The 8,840-nt window shown below is 47.9% G+C and overlaps 1 long non-coding RNA gene across 13 annotated transcripts; it reads right to left on the bottom strand.

Annotated features, from left to right (window-relative positions):
- Positions 1-6: 6 nt before the first annotated feature.
- LOC113220428 lies at positions 7-6,062 on the bottom strand. Of its 13 annotated transcripts, XR_003307301.1 has the most exons (5): positions 5,942-6,062; positions 3,278-3,380; positions 2,677-2,905; positions 2,056-2,332; positions 7-371 (listed from the first exon to the last, which is right to left on the bottom strand). It is a non-coding gene; the product is annotated as an uncharacterized LOC113220428 (long non-coding RNA). The 13 variants fall into 13 exon arrangements; XR_003307303.1 differs by lacking the exon at positions 2,677-2,905; XR_003307304.1 differs by lacking the exon at positions 2,677-2,905 and having other exon boundaries at positions 2,056-2,256.
- Positions 6,063-8,840: the final 2,778 nt, after the last annotated feature.

Below are 8,840 nucleotides of genomic sequence, written 5' to 3'. Positions count from 1 at the left end.
AAAAAAAAAAAAAAAAAAAATTGTCTCTTGCCACTAGCATGAAGGTCCCATGAGAAGAAAAATGGAAACTCTTGCTCATAACAGTGCCCCAAATGCCCAGCACAGTGTAGCTCTAGGGCAGTTGGTCGATGTTGGACGTTGCTGGTTGGAGGGCCCAGCTGATCCTCCCAGCTGCCTTCTCCCTGGTCAGGTTCCATTATAAAGAACAGAATAGTTTCTTGCCTTTCCGGAGTCCCTCTTGGGGATTGGCCAAGTGACATTGTCCTGCCCCTGGAGACATAAGTGGAAGTTGGCTGAAAGGTTTCTAGCCGTGGTGTGCTGGGGCGATATGAACCAGGACATGAGAGCTGACCGTCCATTGTTCGGGAATCCTGCAAGTTGATTTCTCAACACATTCAGTACTTAAAAATATTAAATAATATAAACACGCAAATTAAAAAATGCATTAGACCAGATGCAGTGGCCCACGTCTAACACATTGGAAGCCTGAGGTAGGAAGATCACTTGAGCCCAGGAGTTCAAGACCAGCATAGGCTAAAAAGGAAGACCCTGTCTCCACAAAACATTTTAAAAATTAGCTAGGCATGGTGTTGTGTGCGTGCAATCCTAGCCACTCAGGAGGCTGAGGTGGGAGGATCGCTTGAGCCATCTGTTCAAGGCTCCAATGAGCTATGATAGTGCCACTGCACTCCAGCCTGGGTGACAGAGCCAGATCCTGTCTCAGAAATAAACATATTTCATATATTAATAAATTTATAATAAATGTATATTTATATACACATTTATGTATTATAATTATATATTTAGACATAAATATATATTTCTTGTTTTATTTATTTATTCATTTATTTTGAGACAGAGTTTAACTCTTGTCGCCCAGGCTCGAGTGCAATGATGCAATCTGGGCTCACCGCAACCTCCACCTCCGGGGTTCAAGTGATTTTCCTGCCTCAGTCTCTTTTTTTTAAAAAAAGCAAACAACAACAACAAAAACACCACAAAAAAGCAAGCAACAAACAAACAAAAAACAGAGGAGGAAGTCAGCTGTGACTACTTTCAGGAAAGGATTCAAAAAGGCAATTGGAAATTTTATTTGCTTTGCAACTGTGGATTTTCCAGCCTGCTTCCTTTCTAAAGTATATTACTTTCTTTTTGGTTCATGAAGTTATCCCTTTCTGTTTTCTGGAACAGCTATGTATTTTCTTTATCTATCATCTATCTACCTGCCTGTCATCTATCTATTTACTATCTATCTTTTCTACTTTTCACTATCAAGGGCTTGGGTCAAGCAGGATAGAACTGCAGTGTATGTTCACTCTACCATTTAAAACAAGAGCTCTCAGAGGCATTCTCCATCATATCACAAACCTGAGCTTTCTAAAACAGGGTGTGGCAAACTACCATGCATGGCCCATGTCTGACGCAGTCTGCATTTGTAAGTAAAGTTGTACTGGGACACAGCCACATACATGTGTCATATGACGTCTCTGGCTGTTTTCATGGTACAATGGAAGAGCTAAATCATTAACAGAGAGACCATATGGCTTGGAAAACTTAAAATGTTTAACATTTAGCCCTTTGCAGAAAATATTTTCTGACTCTTGTTTTAAAAGATCTTTGTTTAGAATGCTACCTATTGCCTTCCGGATAGAATCACAACTCTTTACCACAATAGACACAGCTTGAACCCTGCTTCTATATCCAGCCTCATCTATTATTTCTGCTTCTCCTTATTTTCCTCGTGGCCATGCTGATGGATTGTCAGCTTCCCAGATGTGCGAGCATCTCTCGTCTCTTCCTGACATTCTCATGATCTCCCTCTGCCTCTAGAGAACTTCCTGTCCCATCTCTCATGACAAATCCCTTCTTCAGCCCCTTTGCTCCTTCCTTAAGGATACCCGTTTGGCTCTCTTTTGGGTGACATGCTCCTTCTGCATCTCCCAGAGCCATCCTTTGTCTGTCAGCTACTGCATTTCTTTGCATCTCTGCAAAAGACTGGACATCCCTGATTTAAATAAAACATTCAAGACCATGTTCTTACAATGCACCATGTACCTCAACAGATTATTCGTGTCTTCTCTGGCCAGGTGTAAATACCTGGCTCCTGTGTCATCGTGGCTGAGCTTCACTGCCGTCAGGAACAGCTCGGGAACAGATGTCACTTGAGTTAACCAGAAAAACACAGCCAGTTAAACTTAGACAAAATGGCCTTTGAAATGGTGATCTTCGACACACTGAGAAAACTGGCTTTTCTGCCTGAAATTAGATGATACCAGGAAGCCAGTATTTCAGAGCTGGAGAGAACAGAACCATCCTGTCCAAGTCCCTTATCCTACAAACAAGGAAAATAAGACTTAAAAAAGGCAGATGAGAATGTGTGTGTATATATATTTTTTGAGTGCTTATTACTGGCTAGGTATTTTCTATTTTTTAAATTTTTTATTATTTTTTGGCTAGGCATTTTCTAATCATGTCACATATACTCTGTGAGGGAGGTATTCTCATCCTCATTTACAGATGAAAAACCTGAGGCTCAGGGTGATGACATAAGCTGCCCAAATCACAGAGCCAGGATTCACCCTGGTGTCTGCCTTTCCCACGGTACTGTGCTGCACCTAAGTAACACGGCACCCTTTGCAACGTCTGCTGAGTGCCTCCTGCTTTTGTGTACTGCACCTCAGTAACACAGCTCCCCTTCCAACATCGGCCGTGTGTCTCCTGTTTCTGTGCATATAATCTCCTGTTGTACGCAGAACGGGCCTGCAGGGAGGGGAAATGCTGGAGTGGGCTAGCTGGCGACAGCGGGGAGAGGCTCCAGGATCAGTCTTTGCTTCTCCTAGTGTGGGATGGATCCCCGATGGTAGCTGGAAGCACAAAGCTGGGGCTTCCAGAACAGCTGGAGGGGCTGGGAGGATAGAAATGACCCCCAAAAAGATGAAAGACTCCCCACTCCTGAGCGGGGTGGAAGGTCTTCTCCTACTCTAGGTAAGCCTCCTGGTAAGTGTCCATACTTCTCGGTATGAAAGAAACTGTCTTGTCTTCCAGTCATGCCAGCCGGCCCTCTCCCTCAATCACATACCACCTCCCTGTGATCACCACACCACTTGCCACCCCCTCCGTCCAGGTGCCATGAGTCACCGGACCAAGTGCACACAGCAAGTGTGCCTTGGGACACGAGGACAAGGCTAGTCTCCACCCTGAAGGGCCCGTACATATGCCAGAAGCCGCACCTGCAATGTATGTGGATTTATAAGGAGGTGCCGAGAAGGACCCATACCTGGTTGACAGTGAATCCGTGGATCTTGTCTCCTAGTTGATACTGTAGAGCCCTCTCACAAGCCCGGTTACTGTTCCATCGCCACGCTCTGCGGTGTGCGTGTCTAGATTAAAAGTCATCTAAGTTAGATGAACTGCAGGAAAATTATCTGGTTAACATTATTCAGCCACATAGTGAAAATACTCTCATGTGATAAAGATGATTAATTAGAAAAAAATTAAATACTGCATCTTCCAAAATCTTGCACATTCCAGAAAACTAATTTCTGGTAAGGTCCTTCCCATTTTAATGACCTTTTATCTTAACTAAAGCTTCAGTGTTGGAAACCTTTTCTTTATACATGTTCAAAAATAACTATAATACAATTATGGTTAAAATTCCCCTTAAGAAACTCTTAAACAAAAGGGCTTCTTTCCCTCACAGAATCCTCACAAGCCTTCAAAATATTGGAAGAAATTCACACTATAGTTAAATCCCATTACATGCCTACTGAATTGGTGAAAACTTAAAAAGCCTAATATTACCAGGAGCCCTCATACACTGCTACAGGGAGTACAAAGTGGAACAACTTTGGAAAATACTTGGCATTCTTTAGAAAGCTGAAGAGGCAGGGCGTGGTGGCTCACACCTGTAATCCCAGCACTTTGGGAAGCCAAGGTGGGTGGATCACCTGAGGTCAAAAGTTCGAGACCAGCCTGGCCAATATGGTGAAACCCAGTGTCTACTAAAAATACAAAAATTAGCCAAGTGCGGTGGCGGGTGCCTATAGTCCCAGATACTAGGGAGGCTGAGGCAGGAGAATCGTTGAACCTGGGAAGCAGAGGTTGCAGTGGGACCGAGATCACGCCACTACACTCCAGCCTGGGTGTCAAAAAAAAAAAAAAGTCTGCATACTGGAAATCCGTTCACCTCTTGGTCTATATCCTCCACACCTTACACTGCTGCTCCAGCACTCACGGACAAGATTGTCAGCACGAACTCTGACAGTCCCAAACTCAACTCAGCTGGAGGTGTAACAGCGACTGGATAAACTGCGGACTAATCATTCAATTAAAAAAAAAACAACTTACCAATAAAAGGGCCTACAGCTGTAACAAAGATGTATGTAACAAAGAGGCGGGTCACATAATGTTAAACAAAAGATACACACGATACAGTATTATCCTAAACAGGTATTATTCAAACAGGTAACAAGATACTGTCAGAATGCATAGAGATGGTAAAATATTTTTAAAAAGCAAGGACATTTCTCTATGTCATGACAGTGGTAATCTAAGAGGGAGAGAGAGGGTTATGAGCAGTTAGGGTAAATCTTCAGCTTGGTCATGGGGACACTTTTTTTTTTTTTTTGGAGACAAGAGTCTCGCTCTGTTGCCCAGGCTAGAGTGCAGTGGTGCAATCTCGGCTCACTGCAACCTCCACCTCCTGGGTTCAAGCAATTCTCCTGCCTCAGCCTCCTGAGTGGCTGGGACGACAAGTGCTCACCAGCACGCCCAGCTAATTTTTGTATTTTTAGTAGGGACGGGGTTTCACCATGTTGGCCAGGCTGGTCTTAAACTCCTGACCTCAAGTGATCCCCCTCCTCAGCCTCTCACACTGCTGGGCTTACAAGTGTAAGCCATCTCATCCAGGTAAGAATAATTAGAAAATAAGTAGGTTGGGCGCGGTGGCTGACACCGGTAACCGCAGCATGTTGAGAGGCCAAGGTGGGGGGACCACTTGAGGTAAGGAGCCCAAGAAAAACAGGGCAACCCCGCATCTTTCCATCTCATAAAAAAAAAAAAAAAAAACTATTATTCTCTTAAATTGTACTACATGTTTTACAGGCTTTTCTACATTAATATATTCCACCGAAATATTTTAAAGATATATACAGGGGAAAAAAACACCTATTCAGTCACTGTCAACATTATGAAGATATGCTATAGTCAACATTTGCTTACTGATTTAGCAAATTTCAGAATTATGGGACAGAGAAGCATTTTAAGAAGTTACTTATCAGCAAGGACATGATAGGAAACCCCTGCGCGGTAAGGCCAGGGTCTCCCCCGAACTTTCCAGTAACCTGCTGCCAAACTCACGCCACGGACGCCCCGTGTCTCCCCCTGGCCTGGGCCTGCAGCGCTGAACTGTTACATTAAATACGGGCTCGTGGATTACCATGAACACTAAACCGCTTCGTCTTTTCCCCATAAATTGAGTCATTAAAAAACCAAAACAGTTAAATTCCGGGAGGCTTCAGTTCTCTGAACACAGCCGGACTTTAAGAGCGGGCAGTGGGCGCCTCGGGTCTCTTAAGGACTCGGCCTCCAACAACAATGAACTAGGAGCAAAGCCATCAGCGAGAACCGCAACTGCCGGCCCCATTTACTACCCCCATTAAAGCTCACGCCAATGGAGGGCCCCGCCAGGAGCGGCACGGGCAGGCCTGGCCCCCAGCCCCGGAAGGCGCAGGAGCTCCGTCGTACTCCGGTCTCAGAGCCTCGGATGCGGGAGCCCAAGGAAGGCCCTGGCAGGCGCTTGGGGGGCGGGGCGCCCACAGTGCGGGGAGCTGCCAGGCCTGGGCGCAGGGACGCGGACCCCTACGTCTCCGGCCCGCCCTGGACCTTCCTCTCCCGGGTGCCAGCAGCCGAGCACTTCTAGCCGCTGACGGCAGCGTCTCACCCGCCGCTCAGCAGCCTCAGCGCACACAGCCCCGCCGCGCGCCACAGCGCCACATGGCGTATGATCAGCGCGGGGCTGGCGAGGGACCCCACTGAACCCGACGTAGGGCGCGGGGCGGGGCTTGCCGTGACGGCCACCACTCCTATTGGTCAGCGCGAACGGCAACGTCCTCTGCCATAGGCTGTAGATGAAAAGGGCGGGCCTCCGCTGCTCTGGGACGGGCGGGAGGGCGGTGCAGAGGCAGATGGGCGGGAGGGGTGGGGCCGACATGCCGAAGGAGGCGGGCAAGGTGAGAAGCGTACTCACGGGTAAAGGGCGCGCGGCCGGCTTGCCGAAAGGGCTGGGGTGCGGCCAGCTTGAACTTGCTGTCCTGAGAGGCAACACACCCTCCATTCTCTCTGCAGTGCAGCTGCCCTGGTGGACGGAACATGCCCCTCCTCCCTCTCTCCCCCCTCCTCCATCACCTAGGGGTGTGTGCTTATGTTGTTTTGTAAGTGGCAAATATGTGGCCCATTGCCTCAGGCGGCGATGTGCCCATGCTGAGTCCGTCAGTGGCCCTCGGGTTGGGGTCTCCATCTCCTCAGATAACACTCGAGTGTTTTGAGGTTCCAGATTCTTCCTCTCCGGGTACTTGGGCCTCCTCAGGACCAAACATCAGAACCAGCCAACTGCAAACTACAAGAACGTTCAAATGCATCTTCAGTAGGAAAAACAAAAGCAGTTGGAATAATTTTCCAACATGACCCTGCGGTTAAGCCATTAGATACTCCAGCCAACAGATTGAATCACTTTAAAATTCATACCATTTAAAATGGTTATGAGAGTTGCCGAGCTTTACTGCTGAACTTTGAAATAATTGAAGCATTCTGATCCATTTGCTTACAAATTAGGGTTGGGGATAACTTTCAGCCCAAAGTAGCAACCTTCTAAATCCAGCTTAGATGAGAGGCTTCCACTGACCCAGGAACAGACAGTGGCCCTTGTTTATTCTCCTGTGTTCAGACACTTTGTCATTTCTTTTGTATCCTGATCATCACTTATGCTTTTCCCATTCAAACTAAAGGGAGTTTAATTCTGTTTTGGAGAAGCTGTAGTTAGTGGTTTCTTTTCATGGTTTGCTTAATCTCTGAAATCTGGTGCTTACATTTACCCAAGTGGACTTTTCTTTAGTACGACAGTACCGTAGCCCAGGGCTTCTCCCTCCATATCTGCTCCCCAGGAGGCCCCCTAGAAATGGGTGCTGGAGATCCAGCCCCTCTCCGTGTGCCGTTTTCTTTGAGTCCAATGTAGGTTTGGCTCAGAGAAGAAAACAGGCCTCCGGGTTAGGTGCCTCTGATTGCTTGCTTGTGAAATGTTTAATGATAAGGTGCCTTCCAAACTAATTTTACACATTGAGAGTTGTAGCTTGAAGTATCACTGCAGTCATAAGAACAAGAAACACTCCCATAAAGAAGATAGGCAGAAAAAGCCATAAAAGTTTAATAAAGCGCAAATAAAATGGTGGTGTAAGAATGTACAGTGGGAAATGCTCTCAGTCCAGCCAGATTGGCTGTGGCGTCCTCCTGTAAATACATTCAGCCACGTGTGGCTCTGATCGCAATCAGTACTGTGAATTGTGATGTAGAATGTTCTTGGGGGCCGATGCCTGGACTGTGCCAGCAGCTGAGTCTGATTGGGCATTACGGCAGTGATGTGCTTAGCGCGGTCAGCCGGGCTGAAGGGTGGCCACCCCTGCACTTGCCACGTGCAGGCGTTATTCTGGTGATGGAGCTGCACGTGGTGTGGCTTGTCCACCTGGGCTTCTTAAAGTACCCGGAACCCAACTGTGGGCGGGCACCTCCCGACATGGGAGCTCTTTTTTATCCAGGGCCCTCTGGCTCTGCAGACCCCGGGGGCCGGTCCCTGAGCCCACGGGAGACACTGGAGGGCTCTGCTGGGCCATGGAGGTCCCCGAGCAGGTGGTCGCTCATTGCTTGTGGAGTGGTCCATGGCCTGTGAGTTTATTCCCGGGGTCTGTGTCAGCGAGGTTAACCAGTTCACAGCTGGGCACTTACCCCTTACACAGATGAGACTAGTTAAAATGGAATCTATATTAGCTCTCACGGGAGTGCGTGAGGAGCTGGGAGGTTGGAGAGGCTTGGCCCTTCCACTAGAGCTCGGGCTCCTGACGTTCTGCATCTTCCTGTTAAGCCGTCAGGGCTGCTGTGGGTCCTGCAGACTAGTGGGTGCCATATGGACCAGGGGATGCAGAAGCTTCTAGAGGCCGTGGGAGGGAAGGAGACGGTTGCCTCCCCTAGAGCCAGCCCTGCCTACACCTCGACGTTAGCTGGTGGGACCCGTTTTGGACTCCAGCTTCCAGAAATGTGAGAAAAGAAGTTAGTGTTTAGGGTGCTACATTTGGGGTGATTTAGTAGAGAAATAGAAAACTAGCCCACTAAGGTGCACGCATTGAAATGTGCTCTGTCCAGGTGTTGACAGTGGCATGAGGAGGATGGCATTAGGGTTCTGGGAACCGTGCAGTTTTACTGAAGGAAGGGGGCTCGCCACACCTTTCCTCATGTAACTGAAGGTATGTATGCCTGCCACACCGCCCAGGAGACAGGGACTTAGAATTCTGACTTTATTTCTTCTGGGAACCAAGCCACAGTCAGAACACGGTGAGGGCTGAAAGGAGCTTCCTACAGCCTGAACTGGGAAGAGGAATCGTAAGTAGTTTTTGTTTTTTCTACACAGACCTGTCCTTTCAGGTTTTGTTAAGTTCTGGAAAAAGGGAGAAGCCAGGCACACCTCGGTGGGGGACAGTGTTTCTGGAGGTGGTGCGGCTTCAGCCTGAACGTGGCTGTGTGGCTGGGAGGCTCAGAAACTGCCCTCCAAGGGCACTCATCTGTTCCTTATTGCA

The sequence above is a fragment of the Piliocolobus tephrosceles genome, unplaced genomic scaffold (assembly GCF_002776525.5).
Source record: "Piliocolobus tephrosceles isolate RC106 unplaced genomic scaffold, ASM277652v3 unscaffolded_1156, whole genome shotgun sequence".
Classification (NCBI taxonomy): Eukaryota; Metazoa; Chordata; class Mammalia; order Primates; family Cercopithecidae; genus Piliocolobus; species Piliocolobus tephrosceles.
This window is presented reverse-complemented; position numbering and strand designations above follow the sequence as displayed.